General features: G+C 47.0%; 1 protein-coding gene across 10 annotated transcripts in view; it reads left to right on the plus strand.

Annotated features, from left to right (window-relative positions):
- The first annotated feature begins 1,587 nt into the window (after positions 1 to 1,587).
- The window catches only part of MYO18A (myosin XVIIIA), a 136,490-nt gene continuing 120,883 nt past the window's right edge, over positions 1,588 to 17,194 (plus strand). For 2 of the 10 annotated variants that reach the window (XM_055102067.2, XM_055102071.2), the window contains exons 1-2: positions 1,588 to 2,067; positions 13,658 to 13,736. The gene's annotated coding sequence lies outside the window, so the exon portion shown is untranslated. The remainder of the gene's footprint in view (positions 2,068 to 13,657; positions 13,737 to 17,194) is intronic. The other 8 variants (XM_055102068.2, XM_063598688.1, XM_014342108.4 and 5 more) reach the window with 7 other exon arrangements.

Here is a 17,194-nt window from a genome sequence, read left to right on the forward strand (position 1 = left end):
AGCCATCTTCCTGCTTCTGCATGGCAAAACCAGTTCACGCCAGCATTTCATCACATCCTCATCCAGGGAGGCACCCGTCCCATCTACTTGCTCATGGACAGCGGTTCCCGATGCTCGTGACTGGGCAGCCTGAGGAACACTGCTGAGTCTTGTGGTGCATCTGAACGGTGTGGCTCAGTGATTGGATGACCTCATGCAAGATGATTTTGCCCTCTGAGGATCAGCTTCCTCTTAAAATGAGGATCATAAGTGCCTTGTAGGACTTTTATGAGCATTAAATGAAATAATATTGGCCGGGCACGGTGGCTCACACCTGTAATCCCAGCACTTTGGGAGGCCGAGCGGGCAGATCACCTGAGGTCAGGAGTTCGAGATCAGCCTGACCAACATGGTGAAACCCCGTCTCTACGAAAAATACAAAAATTAGCTGGGCATGGTGGTGGGCGCCTGTAATCCTGGCTACTCAGGAGGCTGAGGCAGGAGAATCACTTGAACCTCCAGGCGGAGGTTGCAGTGAGCCGAGATTGTGCCCCTGGACTCCAGCCTGGGTGACAGAGCAAGACTCCGTCTACAAAATAAAAATAAAAATAAAAATAAAAATAAAAATAAAAATAAATAATATAGGTAAAGCGCTTATCACAATGCCTGGCCATAACAAGCACTTAACACATATTAGCCATGATTATTACTGCTATTAAGTCCTGCCAGGCTATAATATCTCTGGCTCTAAGAAAAAGGAAATTGGAAGAAATAATAATAACAATAAGTTCAGATATAGTTATTGATTATTATTATTATTAGAGACAGAGTCTCACTCTGGAGTGAGGCTGGAGTGCAGTGGAGTAATCTTGGTTCACTGTAGCCTCAACCTTCTGGGCTCAAGTGATTCTCCCGCCTCAGCCTTCCGAGTAGCCGGGACCACAGGAGCACATCACCATGCCTAGCTATTTTTTTTACTTTTTGTAGAAACAAGGTCTCATTTTGTTGGCCTTGAATTCCTGAGCTCATATGATCCTTCCACCTTGGCCCCACAAAATGCTGGGATTACAGGAGTGAGCCATTGCGCCCGAACTTGATGTGATGTTTTGCAGACCTTACCCATTTTTTCCTTACTGGCATTTTAACACTTCATGGCCACCACTGGCCCCTTTTCTAGGAGCTGGACTGTCCTGTGCTCGTTGCCGCAGAAGATGATGCTGCAGAAATAAAGTTGCTTCCTGGCCTAGTTCTCCAGAAAACCAGCCTTTAGGGGAATGGAGAGGCTTCTGAACATCGGCCACATAGTCGAAGGAAATACCATAAGTGAAAGCTGGGTGGGGTAGGTTTAAGGGGAGTGGGCTTCCCTTTAGAAACTAAAGAAGCTTCCTCCAGGCTGGTGGCAGATGAAAAGTGATGACTATGTAGGTGGCCATGAGTTCCAGCAAGAAGAACTCTACTGTGTATTTGGGGCCACAGCCTAGGTGAGCAGAAAGAGAATGGCCCCATTGTGAGGCTGGGCAAATGGGAACTTGCCTCCCTGGAATCCTGGAACATCAAGGCTGGCATGAATGTAGTAAAAAAAAAAGCCACCAGAAGCCAGGCGTGGTGGCACAAATCTGTAGTCCCAACTACTCAGGAGACTGAGACGGGAGGATGGCTTTAGCCCAGGAGTTCAAGGATACAGTGAGCTACAATCATGGCACTGCACTCCAGCCTGGGTGACAGAGCGAGATATTGTCTCTAAAACAAAAAACAAAAAACAAAAAGCACCCATGTGTGAGCCAATGACTAGCTGAACAGTGGATGACACAATGATACTAATCAGCAGCAGATGACACAGAGGCAGAGTGCTTCCACCCCTGCCTTTGGACACTTCGAAAATTTCCTGGTGCAGAAGGAGGGGGAAACTAAAATTGACTGGGATTAAACTGAGTTATACAAAAGCTAATACCTATTTCCTATACCCTGCAGTTGAGGGTGGAGTCATTCCTGCTACACTTGTGTCAAGTACTGTATAATTTATGATGTGAAGCCATGGAGTTTGAGTCAACCCAGATCTGAGTTTGAATTCCAGCTGTGTGACCCAAGGTAAGTTACCTAACCTCTCTGTTCCTCAGTTTCCTCTGCTACAATGTGGGGATCCTAATATCAATCTCATAGAGTTGGTAGGAGGATTTGAATAAGGAAAGGGATGTAAAGTTTTTATGTGTTTAGCACTGGAAAGCCACTCAATATTTGTTGGTTCTCCTACACAAATGAGGACCAGAGATGTAGAGTGAGTTGCCCAAAGTCACACAGGAAGCCATAGAGCCCTAGATCCTTGGTTTCAGGCTTGAATGCTGAGAGAGGTCAGGAAGGCCAGAGAAGCTGGGCAGGCTTTCTGGAGAAGGTGGCCCTCTCTTGGGAAGGTGCTCCTAAACTTCATTCCCAAGCTTCGCTGCCCCTTCCACCAAAATGGGAAAAAGAACTGCTTTGGGGAGGGATAAGCCACAGCTCCTGATTCACTCCTGCCAGTGTAGACCAAGATCTCTTGGGGGCCAGGTGGTTTCCAAGCCAGGCCTCATCTGCTCTTCCACACGGGTGACCACACAGGACCCTCAGGGCGTTCACACCTGTGGAGCAAATTTAACAAATCTGGCAGGCCATGGGCACAGCTAGGTCCTGAGTGCTGGCAGTGGGGGGATTCTCGTGGCTTCTGTTGTGCCGAGTGGGCAGGATTTTGAGCACGAGGGATGCCCATTGTGTCTCCCAGCTTTTGTCCCAGCTTTTTCTGAGTTTTCCTCCTGCAGGGCCCCCAAGGCCTGGGGATAAACAGCCCACATTCTGCACATTCCCTGCTTTGCAGTACCCCTAAGCAGGCAGCAGATTTATTTGGACCTCCAGCTCTCAGAGACAACTACTGCCTTTCAGGTAAGAGAATGGTGGTCCTGGCTCTGGGGGTTTCCAGAAGGCAGAACCATACTCAGAGGGATTTAAGATAGACTGAAGGAGCATCTTGCTGATGGGGAGGAGAATGAGGCTCTGGAGCAGGTTTTGTCTGTGGGTTTGGTTCAAGTTTTTCTCTTTTTTTTTTTTGTCTTCTGGGATCATGAGATGTACAGGCCTTTCATGTCCTACCATCTCTCCTTTGGAGGCTGCAGAGTACAAAGGGCATAGGCTTTGGAGACAGCAGACCTAGATTGAAATCCCAGCTCTGACATTCAGTTTTCTCATCCATAAAATGGGAAAAACTATATATAATTATATATATGGAATAACTGTATATATCCTTATTATAAATTCCATATAGCCATTCATTCAAAATGCTTTCATTGATTTTTGAGGAATACTTGTACCAGTAACCAACCTAAGGTTATGAATGATAGACAACTGTAGTTTTCACAGGAATGTTGGTTGATACTCTCATTTAAGTTGAGGAGGAAGATGAAAGTGAAACAATGAAAATTTTTGTCCTGAATTTCATTCCTTATTCAATGACGTGAGCAACCTCTTTGGTGAATCAGATAGTAGTTTACAAACACTGGAAGAATATTTCCTTGAATTCTTGTGCTATTCATAACGTAATGGCTACAGACAAGACACACTATTAAGTTTAATCTACATAATTAACAATTTCTCCATCAGTTGTTTTTTGTTTTTTTTGTTTTTTTTTTGAGACAGAGTTTTGCTCTTGTTGCCCAGGCTGGAGTGCAAAGGTGCCATCTCAGCTCACTGTAACCTCCGCCTCCTGGGTTCAAGTGATTCTCCTGCCTCAGCCTCCCGAGTAGCTGGGATTATAGGCATGTGTCACCATGCCCGGCTAATTTTATATTTTTAATAGAGTTGGGGTTTCTCCATGTTGGTCAGGCTGATCTCGAGCTCCCGACCTCAGGTGATCTGCCCACCTCAGCCTCCCAAAGTGCTGGGATGACAGACGTGAGCCACCGTGCCTGGCCTCCATCAATATTTTAAGTCTCAACAATCAACGAAACAATAGATCAAGCCCTGTTTTGCAGTTTTGCTGATTTCCATACTCTTACCATGGCCAAGTTCATGCTACCAATGTGACATCACTGAGCATGGAGTTGGGAGGAGATTTACAGCAGCACACCACAGTATTGCACTTCCGCCACACAGATGTAATAGACATTCATAATCTCAAGAACATAGATAATAGGAAAGTGTAGTAAAATAATTAGAAAGTTATGAGTTTTGTTTTGAAGATAATTTATTTAATTGTAAGCTTATATAATTTAATTTTTTATAATGACTGTGCTTAACCGACTGAAAAGTTGACAATCAGCTCTTGTGAAGTGGTGCGAGCTGGCTGCAGCTCACCCGTGCTCAGGAGAGAAGGTGGGTCTTGTAAACGGGAGAAGTTGGCAGGGTGTGGCTAAGGGAGATTGGGCAGCACCCCCTTTCCTAAATGGGAAACCACTAACCAGGTCCCAAAAGCTATTGCCCATGATGTGTAGGGTTGTCAGATTATCCAATTTTCTTTCCCAGAAATCTGGGTTTTTATGTGATTCTCTTGATTTAAGAAAATTGGCAACAAGTGAAGACATTTTTGCAAACATAGTGCCAGCCAAACAAAACCTATTTGTGTGCAGAATGCAGCCTGTGGGCCCCCCTCTGCCTTCACACATGCCTCATGAACTCTCCTGTTAGGGACCCATTGAGCAGGGCCAGGACTAGGGTGAGGGGAGTGAGGCACTCACTTCAGTCATAGTACTCAATGGGATGCAAACAACTCAGTAATCAAAATAAACAATATTTTAATGCCATATTAAAAAAAATTTTTAGGGGTGGGGTCTTTCTATGTTGCCCAGGCTGGATTCGAATTTCTAGGCTCACACAATCCTCCCACCTCAGCCTCCCGAGTAGCTGAGACTATAGGTGCACCCCACTGTGCCTGGCCAATGCCATATTTTTTAGCAATCAAATTAATGCAAAAAAAATCCATATTGAACAAAATATTTTCAATAAAGACAGAATCAGTAACAGTATCATGCCAGGGCACACTGGAGCCTGAGGCAAAAGGAAAAATCCATAATACTGATTTGGGACTAGGGGAGCTTAATGTGCACTTGTTAATGGAGCTTAATGGCACCATCAGTGCCATTCTCTGGCCCAGTGTTCTAGGGCTTTGGGGAGGGCAAGGATACATTAAGATCTGAAGCTGGGAAACTTCCTTCCAGACCTTGGCTCTTCTTGAAGGCTTCTGTTTTCCATGTGGCTCTTAGGAAGGCCCAGAGAATGCTTGCTTAGCAACCTGCCCCAACCCCAGAAGATCTGAGTTTAGAAGGGGAGCGGAATCCATCCACAGTGGAGCTGATTTGCATGACAGGGCTTGTCATTGCTGAGGACCTGGGGAGTCACCACTCCCGACCCTACAAGATCCTTGCTGTGTGACTTTGCGCAGCTGACTGGAGCTTCACAATTTCCTAGGATATGGGGCCTATGTTTATTCTCCCTGACTTCCAGCCGGTCACAACATGTTGTTTACCCCTTGTGGAGTTTGACGTTGTATTGTTTTTTCTTTTTCTTTTTCTTTTTTTTAATTTTACTTTAAGTTCTGGGATACATGTGCAGAACATGCAGGTTTGTTACATAGGTACACATGTGCCATGGTGGTTTACAGCTCCTACCAGCTTGTCATCTAGGTTTTGAGCCCCGCATGCATTAGGTATTTGTCCTAATGCTCTCCCTCCCCTTGCCCCCCACCCTGCGACAGGCCCCCGTGTGTGATGTTCCCTTCCCTGTGTCCATGTGTTCTCATTGTTCAACTCCCTCTTATGAGTGAGAACATGCAGTGTTTGGTTTTCTGTTCCTGTGTTAGTTTGCTGAGAATGATGGCTTCCAGCTTCATCCATGTCCCTGCAAAGGACATGAACTCATTCCTTTTTTTTTTTTGAGATGGAGTCTCGCTTTGTCACCCAGGCTGGAGTGCAATGGTGCCATCTCGGCTCACTGCAACTGCCATCTCCCAGGTTCAAGTGATTCTCCTGCCTCAGCCTGCTGAATAGCTGGGATTACAGGTGCCCACCACCATGCCCAGCTAATTTTTGTATTTTTAGTAGAGATGGGGTTTCACTATAATGGCCAGGTTGGTCTCGAACTCCTGGCCTCAAGAGATCCCCCCGCCTTGGCTTCCCAAAGTGCTGGGATTACAGGCGTGAGCCACCGTGCCTGGCCGAGTTTTACATTTTACATCCTAGAATATAAAGGTCAATTCTTTTCTCCCGGGTTTCCAAGCAGAAAAACACTTTGTTTAGCATATATCAGTGGTTCTCAAATAAGGGTGGGGGGAATTTTGTCCATCAGAAGACATTTGACAATAAAGGCATTTTTGGTTGTCGTGGCCAGGAGCAGGGGTGCTACTAGCATCTACCGAGTAGAGGCCAGGAATGTTGCTAACCCTCCTACAATGCCCAGGGCAGTTTCCTACACTGTAGAATTATCTAGTCCAAAATGTGAATATGCTGAGGTTAAAGCTGAAGTTAGGAAACCCTGGCCTATAAAGATAGATCCCTGCCCCATTTTCAAAGTTCTCCTGGGAGACTATATTCTCTTCCATTGCCTTAAAGCTCTGGCAACCAGAAACTTCTAACTCATTCACTCCTATTGTTATTTTATAACTTTTTTCCCTTCTAACTTCAAGAGAGATAGAAAACAAGCTCCTCAATCCCCACTCTCTTCTTGGGCTAACTGGCATTTCCCCCTCGCTATTCTATACCTTGTTGATTTCTCTCTTTTTCACCCTTCTCCCACCAGGGCTCAAATCAAGAGAAGCAGGGGCTCAGTTCTGGCTTTTGGGGTTTGAGAATGAGCCCCAGCCTCTGCTCTGTGGAGAGGCAGGCCAGGAAGACAGGAGCTGACAAGGATGAGCAGGGAGCTCACCAGATGATTAATAAATATTTGAACCATGGGGGGCAGGTAGTTTCCTTTTGCCACCCCCTCCTGGATGTCTTTGCTTGGCCAGAAAAGAAGGCCAGGTGTGGTGGCTCATGCCTGTAATCCCAGCGCTTTGGGAGACTGTGGCAAACGGATTGCTTGATCCCAGGAGCTCCAGACTAGCCTGGGCAACATGGTGAAACCCCTTCTTCATCAAAAAACACAAAAATTAGCCGGGTGTGGTGGCGCAGCTACTTGGGAGGTTGAGATGGGTGAATCACCTGAGTCCAGGGAGGTTGAGGCTGCAGTGAGCTGTGATCGCACCACTGCACTCCAGCCTGGGCAACAGAGTGAGATCCTATCTCAAAAAAAAAAAAAAAAAGGGAAAGAAAATGCCCAGAAGCCTCCATCTCCCAAGTGCCTCCATCTCCCAGGTGCCTGCTGCCTGACCAAGGAGGCATACATAAACTTCCAGCCCTGCAGGAACTTCTGCTTCCTAAATGGTGGTGGTGAGGAGTTTAAATACTCAGACTGGGGGTTTCTAGTATTTTCTTCCTGAAGAGTGAAGAGAAGGGGTTTGGGGCAGCAGGAGAGGAGCTGCTAAGAGCAATAATAATAGCTTCTATTTATCACTGAGCACCCCTACCAGGTGCCAGGTACTGAGGAAGGTCCTGCCCACCCCCCACCATTTGGTTATATAAGCTTTTTGGGTTTTTTGTTTTTTGTTTTTTGTTTTTGAGACAGAGTCTCGCTCTGTTGCCCAGGCTGGAGTGCAGTGGTGTGATCTTGGCTCACTGCAACCTCCGCCTCCTGGGTTCAAGTGATTCTCATGCTTCAGCTTCAGAAGTAGCTGGAATTACAGGCACGCACCACCATGCCCAGCTAATTTTTATATTTTTAGTAGAGATGAGGTTTCACCATGTTGGCCAGTCTGGTCTTGAACTCCTGACCTCAAGTGATCCACCCACCTCGGCCTCCCAAAGTGCTGGGATTACAGGCATGAGGCACCGCGCCCAGCCATTTTGGTTTTTTTTTGAGAGAGAGTCACTCTGTAGCCCAGGCTGGAGTGCAATGGCACGATCTTGGCTCACTGCAACCTCCGCCTCCCAGGTTCAAGTGATTCTTGTGCCTCAGCCTCCCGGGTAGCTGGGACTACAGGCGTGCGCCACCATGCCTGGCTAATTTTTGCATTTTTAGTAGAGACAACGTTTCACCACGTTGGTCAGGCTGGTCTGGAACTCCTAACCTCAAGTGATCTGCCCACCTTGGCCTCCCAAAGTGCTGGGATTATAGTCATGAGCCACTGTGCCTGGCCAATTATATAATTTTTTGTAGTAAAATATACATATAAAATTTACCATTCTGGTCGGGTGCGGTGTCTCATGCCTGTAATCCCAACACTTTAGGAGGCCAAGATGGGTGGATCACCTGAGATCAGGAGTTTGAGACCAGCCTGGCCAACATGGGGAAACCCCGTCTCTACTAAAAATACAAAAACTAGCCAGACATGGTGGTGCGTGCCTGTAATTCCAGCTACTCGGGAGGCTGAGGCAGGAGAATCACTTGAATCCAGGAGACGGAGGTTGCAGTGAGCTGAGATCATACCACTGCACTCCAGCCTGGGCAACAGAGCGAGACTCTGTCTCAGTAAATAAATAAATAAATAAATAAATAAATAAATAAATAAATAAATAAAATAAAATAAAATAAAATAAAAATTTGCCATTCTAGCCATTTTTAGGCGTACACTTCATTGGCATTAAGTATCTCCACAGTGTGGCACAGCTGTTATCACTCTCCATGCCCAGCACTTTCTCATCATCCCAAACTCTGCACCCATTAAATAATAACTCCCCATTCCCCTTCTCCTAGCCCCTGGGAACCTCTGTTCTACTTCCTGCCTCTATGAATTTTGGGCAGAGTTTTTAGTAATACATTATCTCTCATTGTCAATATGTCTTTGTCATTCTATGTTAAAAATCTCTACTTCACAGACAGGAAAACAGGCCCAGAGGAGTTAAGTAATTGGCCCCAAAGTCACACAACTAGCAAGTGACAGAACCAGGATTTGAACCCAGTTCTGTCTGGCTCCAAAGGCCAGAGAAAGGAGGGGCAAAGAGGGAGAATGGAGGAGCTGTCTGAAGTGAGGTACGGGTGAGGAATGGAGGAGGCTTGCATTTTCTTTCTTTCCCTTCCACTGACAACTTGCTCAGGAATGCTGACTGGGTGTCCCTCTCTCTCTCTGACCTACCTAATTTAGGCCTGGAGCTTTGAATGAGAACAGGTGGGTTTTTTTCCTGCCTGGTGCCTCTGTTTCCCCAATTTCATCTGACATCCTTCCTAGCTGTGGTAAGGAGGAGCCAGCAGTGGGGGAAATATGAGCTCTGGGCTCTGAGTAAAATCTGGCAGAGCTTCCTCCGGAACCTCCCTCCTCTCAGGCCTTTCTGTTCCTGGACAAGTTGACCAGTGTGTGAGTCTATCTGAGTGGCTCCCTTGTGCTGGCTGCTCTGTAGGGCACAACAACAAGATAAGGCTTGATAACAGGGAATGAGGCCAGCCAGAATGTGCACAGGGATCTTGCATAGCAGTGAGCATAAGGAATTCAGGGATGCAGGCATTCGGGGTGGGTTGGAATAGTCAGGGGAGAATTCCTAGAGGAAGTGGGTCTCAAGAGGTGGGTAGGGTTGGGATGAAAGAAAAAGCAAAGAGTGTTCTTGGAGATGGGAATAATTCAGAAGTCTTGGAGAGTACGCCTCTCTCTGGAGCTCTGGGAACCCAATGATGGAGGAATTCTATCATCTACCCATTCATTCTTTCACTCATTCATTTAATAAACATATATTAAACACTTACTTCATATTTAGAGTGGTGATGGCCGGGTGCGGTGGCTCACACCTATAATCTGCACTTTGGAAGGTCGAGGCGGGCGGATCGCTTGAGCCCAGGAGTTTGAGACCAGCCTGGGCAACATGGTGAAACCTCGTCTCTACAAAAAATACAAAAATTAGGCAGGCATGGTGATGCACGCCTATAGTTCCAGCTACTTGGGAGGCTGAGGTGGCAGACTGAGGTAGGAGGATCACTTGAGCCTCTGAGGCAGAGGTTGTGGTGAGTCCAGATTGTGCCACTGCTTTCTAGCCTGAGTACAGAGTGAGACCTTATCTCGAAAAATAATAAGAGTAGTGACAAATAAGATACAGTTTCTGCCATTGAATGATTCACAGTCAAGTAATGGAGATAATTCTTATGTTTTAAATGAAATTTGTTTATAAATGGAAATTATAGACATTATGTTCAGCAGACAATGCACTAAGCAGGAGACCACCATGGGCATGGTCAGTCCTTTCTGGGATAGGATCAGGAAACTTCCTTGGAGAAGGTACTGCTTGAACTGAATGTTGGGAGGTAAGTAAGAATTGGCTGGAAGACAGTGGGGCTGGACAGGCAGAGGAAGAGTGTGAGTGACTGCTCAGGAGCATGAAGCTGTCTGCAGGTGTGTAGGGCTTCCAGGAATTCTAAGGGCTGAAGGGTAAGGAGGGCATAGATGGGGCTGGAGGTGTAGGCAGAGACTAGATTAGAGAGGGTCTTACATGCCTTCTTGGGGAGTTAGGCTTTATCGCAAGGACAATGGAAGCCATTGGAGAGTTGTTTACTTATTTATTTATTTATTTATTTATTTTTTCTGAGACAGGCTCTCATTCTGTCACCAAGGCTGGAGTGCAGTGGCATGATCTTGGCTCACTGCAACCTCCACCTCCCAGGCTCAAGTGATCCTCCCACCTCAGCCTCCCAAGTAGCTGGGATTACAGGCATGCACCACCACATCCAGCTATTTTTTGTATTTTTTGTAGAGACGGGGTTTCACTGTGTTGCCCAGACTGGTCTCAACTTCTGAGATCAAGTGATACACCCACCTTGGCCTTCCAAAGAGTTGGAATTACAGGCGTGAGCCTTTGCACGTGGCTGAGTTTTAATGAGGGAGATGAAACCATATGCATAACCAGATATGCATTTTAGGAATGCAGCCATTTAGCCAGGTGTGGTGGCACATGCCTGTAGTCCCAGCTACTCAGGAGGCTGAGGCAGGAGAATCGCTTGAACCCAGGAGGTGAGGTTACGGTGAGCTGAGATCACACCACTGCTCTCCAGCCTGGGCGACAGAGCAAGACTCTGTCTCAAAAAAAAAACAAAAATCTATAAGGAATGCAGCCATTTGAGGGTAGATCAAAGGGACAAAACTGGAGGCAGAGCAAGTTACTAGGAGGTTAGTGTAATAATGCCGGCAAGAGAAAGGGGAAGGTCTGGACCAAGTCTATGCCATGGACTGATGAGAAGGCAGTGGGTGTGAGAGATATTAAGGAAGTAGTACTGTGGGGACTTGGTTACCAATTAGATGAGGAGAAGCGAGAGGGAGAAATGATGGATAATGATCAGGATTTGGGCAACTTGGATGATGGTGCCATTCGCCAAGACAGGAAGAGGAGTAGCTTTGGAGGAGAGATAATAATACTTAATATTAATGAAGTACTTACCATGCGCCAAGCACTTTTCTAAGTCCTTTACATACATTAACTCAAGTAACCCATACAACTCTATGAGGTAAATCCCCTTAGAATCTCCATTACACAGATGAAGAAACAGAAGCATAGAGAGTTTAAGCAACTTGCTCGAGGTTACACAGCTCTGGGTGTCTAAGTCCGAGTTCATAGCCACTATAACACTCCTTTCCAGGAGAGTAAGTTTTGTTCGCTTGTTTGTTTTGAGAAAGAGTCTCACTCTGTCACCCAGGCTGGAGTGAAGTGGCACGATCTCGGCTCACTGCAACCTCTGTCTCCCAGGTTCAAGTGATTCTCCTGCCCCAGCCTCCTGAGTAGCTGTGATTACAGACACCTGCCACCACACCCAGCTAGTTTTTGTATTTTTAGTAGAGCTGGGGTTTCACCATGTTGGCCAGGCTGGTCTCAAAAACTCCTGACCTCAGACGATCCGCCTGCCTCAGCCTCCCAAAGTGCTGGAATTACAGGCGTGAGCCACCACACCCGGCCCAGGAGAGTACGTTTAATGTGAGTTGGAAATGCCTGTGGCCATCCTAGTGGACTGCATCCTCCAGGACCAGTAAGAGGCTTAAAGTATCCTGAGGAACATTAATGTCTACAGAGTGGAGAGAAGAACAGCACATTGACTCAAACGGAGCAGCCAGGGAGATAAGAGTCAAGACAACTTGGCTTCCTGAAAGTTAAGGAGGAAGAAGGAAGGGTCTCAGTAGGATCTCCAGGATTCTGTTTAGGAGGGAGTTAGGGAAGGCAATCAGTTACAGGGAAGGCTGGGGTCTGGTCTTTACCCTGAGTTTGTATAGTAAGCATGCTACGTACTGCTGCATAGTAAGCAGGCTACGTATTGTGTCAGCTGGGTGCAGTGGCTCACGACCGTAATCCCAGCACTTTGGGAGTCTGAGGTGGGAGGATCGCTTGAGGCCAGGAGTTGGAGACCAGCCTGGGTGAGATAAGAAGACTCCCTCACGCCTCTACTATATATATATATATATATATATATATATATATATATATATATATATATACATACACATACACACACACACACACACACACACACACACACACACACACATACATATTTTCTGAGATGGAGTCTCACTCTGTCGCCCAGGCTGGAGTACAGTGGCATGATGAGCTCGGCTCACTGCAGCCTCCGCTTACTGGATTCAAGCGATTTTCCTGCCTCAGCCTCCCGAGTAGCTGGGACTACAAGGCACACGCCACCACTCCTGGCTAATTTTTGTATTTTTAGTAGAGTCAGGAGTTGGGGTTTTGCCATGTTGGCCAGGCGGTCTCGAATTCCTGGCCTCAAGTTATCTGCATGCCTCAGCCTCCCAAAGTGCTGGGGTTACAGGCATGAGCCACAGTGCCCGGCAAATTTTTTTTTAAATTAGCTGGGCATGTGGGACACACCTGTAGTCCTAGCTACTCAGGAGGCTGAGGCGGGAGGATCACTTGCGCCTAGGAGTTTGAGGTTACAGTGAACTATGTTCATGTTACTGCACTCCAGCCTGGGTGACAGAGTAAGACCCTGTCTCTCAAAAAATACAATAAATAAATAAACCACATGTTTATTTGAGAGGCAGAAGGGAGAGTGTTGACAGAAATAATGGGTGTAAATGCCCCACAAGCTATAACCTTGGGAATTTTTTCAGTAATTCTCAGGGTCAGAAGCTGCAGAAATGTAAAGTAAAATGAGATTGTTGCAATATGAGGCCTTAAGGAGAATCCACTGGACAGAGACAGGAGGATGTAAGGCCTGTCTCTTTCAAACCCTGACATAGTAGTCAAAAAACATGTTACCCTGGACTCGGAAGAAACACAATATAGGTCATGAATTTCCACCGTGGCATCTTGGGAGAAATATGCCTGGTACTATGTCGATCTGAAGAAAATGCCAAGACAGTTGGGAGGCCCGAAAGCCTGTTGAGTTAGGAAGAGTTCAGTGGAAGCCTAACTGTAATAGAAGTGTGCAGCCTGTCTTGGTGAATGTTGGGCTGCGTTGGGCTCCTTCTGGGAGTCACTGCTTCCATCTTTTCTTCTGCAGTGTCCTTTTCTCTGCCAGCTTGTTCTTCCCATCCTTGTCAGGCAGCGAGTGGCATGCCTGGGCGTCAGGCACAGATGGAGCTGGAGCTCTTGCTGTGGGCCAGAAATAGCTTTGCAAATATCTGGCTGTGGGGGCATTATGTTTTTGTCCCCTTCCCTTCCTGTCCCCTCACTTCAATTTCTTGTGATTTCTGTGTCCGCAGAAATCACAAGATGAGCGACTGGTCATTCCTGGGCTGGCTCCTGACCCGAGTGCAGAACGATTCCACCGTGGTTGGCAAGGTATGGCTCACTGTCCTGGTCTTACACATCCTGCTTGTCGCCCTGCTGGGAAATGCTGTCTGTGGGATGAGCACTGCAAGTTCATCTGCAATACCCTGCGGCCTGGCTGCACCAATGACCACTTCTCCCACTTCCGCTGGGGCTTTCCAGATTGTGCTGGTGGCCGTACCCTCCATCTTCTTTGTTGTCTGTGTGCTGCACTAGATGGTGAAGGGGAGACAGTGGATGTGGAGAAGGGGTACCTGCTGGAAACCGTGCAAGAGCTGGCAGCTGGAGGGGCTCTCCCTGGACCCAGGCTGGGGCCCCTTGGGGCTTCTTTCTTTCTAGAGGGGCAGCTCTTAGTAGGAGAGGAGGGTTTTCCCCAAATGCCTTGGGGCTGCCACCTGGTACCCCAGCCTGCAGTCTTACAGGGTCCCGGCTGTCTGCACTGCCCACGTGGTGCTGCGGGCCTGCATGGAGCTGGCCTTCCTGGTGGGGTCTACTCTCTGGGTGTGATGTGCCATGTTGCTTCACTGCCACTCCTCCCCTGTCCCTCCAGTCCTGACTGCTTTGTGTCCAGAGCCATGAGGAAGAAAATCTTCCTGAACTTCATGTGCAGGTGGGGTTGGGCTGCTTCCTCCTGAACCCGATGGAGCTGTGCTACCTGGGCTGGGTCTTCCCTTGCCAGGCACGCTCTGTGGCCTGCACCAGCTAGTGCTACTTCTGCTCCACTGTGATGAGGAAGGACCGTGCTCCAGGTGCCCTCCTGCTGGTGAGTGCCCCGGCAGTGCAGGCCCCAGCACCGCACGCCCCATGCTCACTGCCCGGTGGTGAGAAGCAGCTGGCTTAGGGTAGCAGCAGAGACCTGACACTCCCCCCCAACAATGCCACTCAGCAAAAAAATCCTGCCATCCTGCTTGGTCTTTGAGGGTGGGGAATGTGGAGTGGGAGTGGAAAACCCTGCTTCTTCCTGAAGACGTTACCTCAACAGACACAGTTTAGTGAAGTGATGAAGAGTGAGGCCTCTGGAACCCAGATTCAAATCCCAGCTCTGCCATTTACCAGCGATGTAACCTCAGACAAATTGCTTAACTTCTCTGTACCCCAGTTTCTCTACCTGAAAAACGGAAATCGTAATAGATCCTCACTCCTACTTCATAGGAATGCTGTGAGGGTGAAATGAGTTTATACATGTAAAGTGCTTATAGATAGTAGCTGGTAACAAACGTTAGCCATTTGTATTAACCTCAGCTGCCTACAGCATTGCTTTTGCTTGCCTAGCTTCCTGGGCCACCCACAATCGTGGAATCTATTGTCAATTCCTCCCTCAGTTGCTCTTACTGCTGTTGGAAGCCAAGTCCCCACACATTCTTCCTTGCAAGTCTCTCCTACACCTGTCCCCTCTGTTGGGTCCCCAAGTCATCTTCCTTGTTCAAGTTTGTATTCTCGGCCCCCTGCACTGCTGTTGCTGAACCTGCCAGGCACCTCTCTGCCTGCACTGCCCTTCCCTCCATTCCAACATACACCTGCCTGGCTGTGGAATCTCCTTGAATTAATCACTTAAAGTTCCTATGCCTGGAAACCAGCATCTTCCATGAGCCAGCCCGGACCTCCTTTTCTAGCCGGATCACCTACTTTTTCCAAAGAAGCCCTCCATTCTAGCCACACCAGGAGCTGTGCGTGGGGCTCCCTCCCCTCCCTTCAGAGGCTCCCTCCCCTACCTCCCACACTTTGCTTGTGTTCCCTCCCGGGGACCTCTGACGTGGGAGGCTTCAGGACTAAGTTCGAATCCTGCCCCGCCACTCGGTGGTTGTGTGAGCTTGCGTAAGCTACTTGGTCTTCTGGTGATCAGTTTCCTGCTGTGTCAGAAGAGACTAATCATACTTTCTTCACAGGGTCATTGTGAGGATTAAACAAGATACTCTGAGTAAAGTGCAAGGCACACAATGTTCATCAATGAGTAGTAGATGCCATGATTATCACCTACATTCTACTATTATTGCTCAGATACTACCTTTTTTCTGTGCAACGTTCCTTGACCACTGCTCTGATTTTTTTCCTCTGTGCCTCCAAGGCAATTTCACTTAACAATTAGTCACGCAGTATTTTGTGACTTCCCCTTTACTGTGGTCTTCAGCAGTTATTTAAATCCCATCCTGCTGTGTAACTTTGCACATGTCTCTCATCGGTCTTTCATCTCAGTTGCAAGGAGGGGTTGTGACGATGTGCTTTGCAGGAAGAGGACACACGCTTCTGCTCCCAGCTTAGCACTTTGCGTGGAATAGGAGCTCAACTCATATATGCCGATTTAATTAATTTTGAAATCTTTAGGCTACAATTAGAACTGAGTCCAGACTGAGCTGTACTTGAGGCATGTCAGAAAAGCAGAGTGACAGACATTCCTCCAGTGTCTTCCACAACTTGGGCCGATTTCTAACAATCCTTTAACAACTAAAAAAGTTCCTTGCAGGGTCTAATTTGAGTCCTGCTTGCTGCAATTGAAGCTGCTTTTCAGCCTCTGATTATTGATGTTTAGGTCCTAAAAAGTGTGTGTGGCGGGGGCGGCAGGTGCAGTGGCTCACGCCTGTAATCCCAGCACTTTGGGAGGCCAAGGCGGGCAGTTGCCTGAAGTTGGGAGTTCGAGACCAGCCTGGCTAACATGGTGAAACCCCGTCTCTACTAAAAATAAAAAAATTAGCCAGGCATGGTGGTGCACGCCTGTAGTCTCTGCTAGTCAGGAGGCTGAGGCAGGAGAATCACTTGAATCCAGGAGGCGGAGGTTGCAGTGAGCCGAGATCACACCTCTGAACTCCAGCTTGGGAGACACAGCAAGACTCCATCTCAAAAAAAAAAAAAAAAAAAAAAAAAGTGAGGGGGACAATATCTAGGATAATTGGAGATATAAACCTCCTGTGACCCAGCAATTCTATTCCTAAATATATGCACCAGAAAATATCTTGCACAGTGAGCACCTGAAGATATGTCTCACAATGTTCATAGCAGCATTATTTTGCAATAGCAAAAACCAGAAACAACCATGAATATTTATCAACAGAAGAATAGACAGACTGTGTTATATTCACATCATGGAATATTATACAACAGTGAAATGAATAAATTAGAGCTAATCATATTAATAGGAATCTTTCTTTTTTATTTTGTTATTCTTTTTTTTAAAAATAATAGGAATCTTTCAATGATGAGCAAAAAGAGCAAGTTTCAGAAGAGTAATGACAGTGTGGTATTATTTTTACAAACTAGGTAAAATAATATTTTATATTGTTTGAGGATATATGCTATGTAATAAAAGCGTATGGAAGTGCATGGAAATAACAAACATCCAGTTCAGAATAGTGGTTGCCCCTGGGAAGGGGGAGGATAATGCAGGGTGGTACTGAGTGTTCAAACTGAGTTTGAGTAATTCTTTCTTTCTTTCTTTACCTCCCTCCCTCCTTCCCTCCCTCCCTTCCTTCCTTTCT

The sequence above is a fragment of the Pan paniscus genome, chromosome 19 (assembly GCF_029289425.2).
Source record: "Pan paniscus chromosome 19, NHGRI_mPanPan1-v2.0_pri, whole genome shotgun sequence".
NCBI classification, from domain to species: Eukaryota; Metazoa; Chordata; class Mammalia; order Primates; family Hominidae; genus Pan; species Pan paniscus.